Consider the following 2,421-nt stretch of genomic DNA (forward strand, 5'->3'; position numbering starts at 1 on the left):
AGAAGGAGCGGGAAGGATCCTGAAGGGGAGGGCATGTGGTGACGGCGAGAGGCGGGGTGAGCTAGCTGGGAAAAAGGAGGAGGAGGAAGAGGAGGAGAGAGGGAGAGAGGGAGTAAAAAGTAAGGGAACGGGAGAATGGAAACTTTGTAAGAGATAAAAGAATAAGGAGGAGTTACTAGGCGAGAAGAGTAACCCGAAATAGAAGAACACATAATCATGCCATTATGCCCACTCCTGGAGATGAATGTCACGATATTAAGATAGGAAAGAAAACCAGCTTAGGAAGAAAAGGAGTTTTTGATTCGGTGCAGTTATCAGTTGTTTCTTTTTTATGTCAAGGCACCACAGACCCAATGCTGAATAGGGCTTAAGGTTTGATTCTTTTGTCAGTAATGCTGCTGTAAATCCTTTTACCTTCCTACCAGGAGCATTTTCTAAGATGGCTGGCTAGAGTTAAGGGTGTATTTCTAAGGCCAAGAAACAGGAAGGTAACTAACCCCCACTCACCCAGCGCAATTTCCAGGACTATCCTCATCCCCATCACATTGGTTATTCGGTAATTTATAGACTAAACTGAGCTAAGACCCACTTCCTTCTTTTACCAAATCTCAGTTTATAGAATATACCAAAGGAGGCATTTTAGAAAAACAATAGCGGCAAAAGTCAATGTTTTCTACCAATATGTTCTATGAGCCTGACTTTTAAATCTGATTGCTGATATAAAAAAATTCAGGAAAGAGGGAAGGGGGAAAAAATTTAATGTGAGGCCGGGCTGGGTGGCTCTAGCCTGTAATCCCAGTACTTTGGGAGGTCCAGATGAGAGAATTGCCTGAGCTCAGTGGTTCAAGATCACCTGGGCAACTTGGTGACACCTCGTCTATACATCAGTCAAAAAATAAGCCGAGCGTGGTAGTGCGCGCCTGTAGTTCCAGCTACTTGGAAGGCCGAGGTGGAAGGATCAGCTTGAGCCCAGCAGGTCTAGGCTGCAGTGGCCAGTGGCCCTGAGCATGCCACTGTACTGCAGCCTGGGTGACAGAGTGAGACTCCGACTCAAAACAAATTTAGCTGGGCTCGGTGGCTCAGACTGTCATCCCGCACTTTGGGAGGCTGAGGTGAGTGGATTGCCTGAGCCCGCAGGTTTGAGACCTGCCTGGGCAACTTGGCGAGACCTCATCTCTACAATAAATCAAAAAAATTAGCCGGGTGTGGTAGCACACGCCTGTAGTTCCAGCTACTTGGAAGGCTGAGGCAGAAGGATCGCTGGAGCCCAACGGGTTGAGGCTGCAGTGGCCAGGAGCGTGCCACTGCACTCCAGTCTGGGCGACAGAGTGAGACTCCAACTCAAAAAAAAAAAAAATTCACATGTGGTTAAATCAGCAACAATAAACCTTGTAATTTCCCTGTAGGAAGTTTTTGCTTAACCCATGGGATTCTCAGAGGGAAAGAACATAATGTCAAAACTAACTTTGCCAACATGTTGTTCATTCTAACTGCAGAAACATTAAGTGAGCATATATGGAAATAGACTATATAAAGTCTCTCCTTTGAAAACTAGTGGAAGATCGTTTCAAAATTAATTTCCATAACAGTACCATAAAAAATGTACAAAGTGCTTTGGGAAGAAGCAAAACAAGATGTTTGTGGAAAATCTGGTATAGCCAAGGAAGAAGTTTCACAGAGATAATTTTTTTTTTTTTTTTTTTGAGTTGGAGTCTCACTCTGGCCACCGCAGCCTCAACCTGCTGGGCTCCGGCGATCCTTCTGCCTCAGCCTTCCAAGTAGCTGGAACTACAGGCACACGCTACCACACCCAGCTCATTTTTTGATTTATTGTAGAGATGAGGTCTCACCAAGTTCCCCAGGCGGGTCTCGAACCCATGGGATGAGGCAATCCACTCACCTCAGCCTCCCAAAGGCGCGGGATTACAGGCTGAGCCACTGAGCCCGGCTCAGAGATAATGTTTATGCCAGTCTCAAAGTGGAAGTTGCCAAAAAGACAAGGGGGAGGAGGTGAAAAGATTCTGGACAATGGAAACAAGGGCAAAGCAAGGAGTTGTGAAAGGGTTTGGCCTGTTTATGGACAGATAGCAAATGCAGTGAGCCTGGGAAGTAGGATGTCCGGTTGGGAGTAAGGAAGATGAGGCTCAAAAGTGCCTAGCACACCAAGCCAAGAAATTTTGGATCTACCCTGTAGGTGATGGTAGGTAGCAGGGAGACAGTTTACCATCTATTGAGATAGGATCTTTGTTGCCCTGGCTGGAATGCAGTGCCACAATCATAGCTCACTGCAACCTCAAACTTCTGGGCTCAAGGGACCCTTCCACCTTGGCCTCTCAAAGTACTGGAATTAACTGCATGAGCCACTACACCCAGCCTAAACTGGACTTTTTTTTTTTTTTTTTTTTAATTGGAGTCTCACTG

This window comes from Carlito syrichta, unplaced genomic scaffold, assembly GCF_000164805.1.
Source record: "Carlito syrichta isolate Samal-C Ts95f unplaced genomic scaffold, Tarsius_syrichta-2.0.1 Scaffold315361, whole genome shotgun sequence".
Taxonomy (NCBI): Eukaryota; Metazoa; Chordata; class Mammalia; order Primates; family Tarsiidae; genus Carlito; species Carlito syrichta.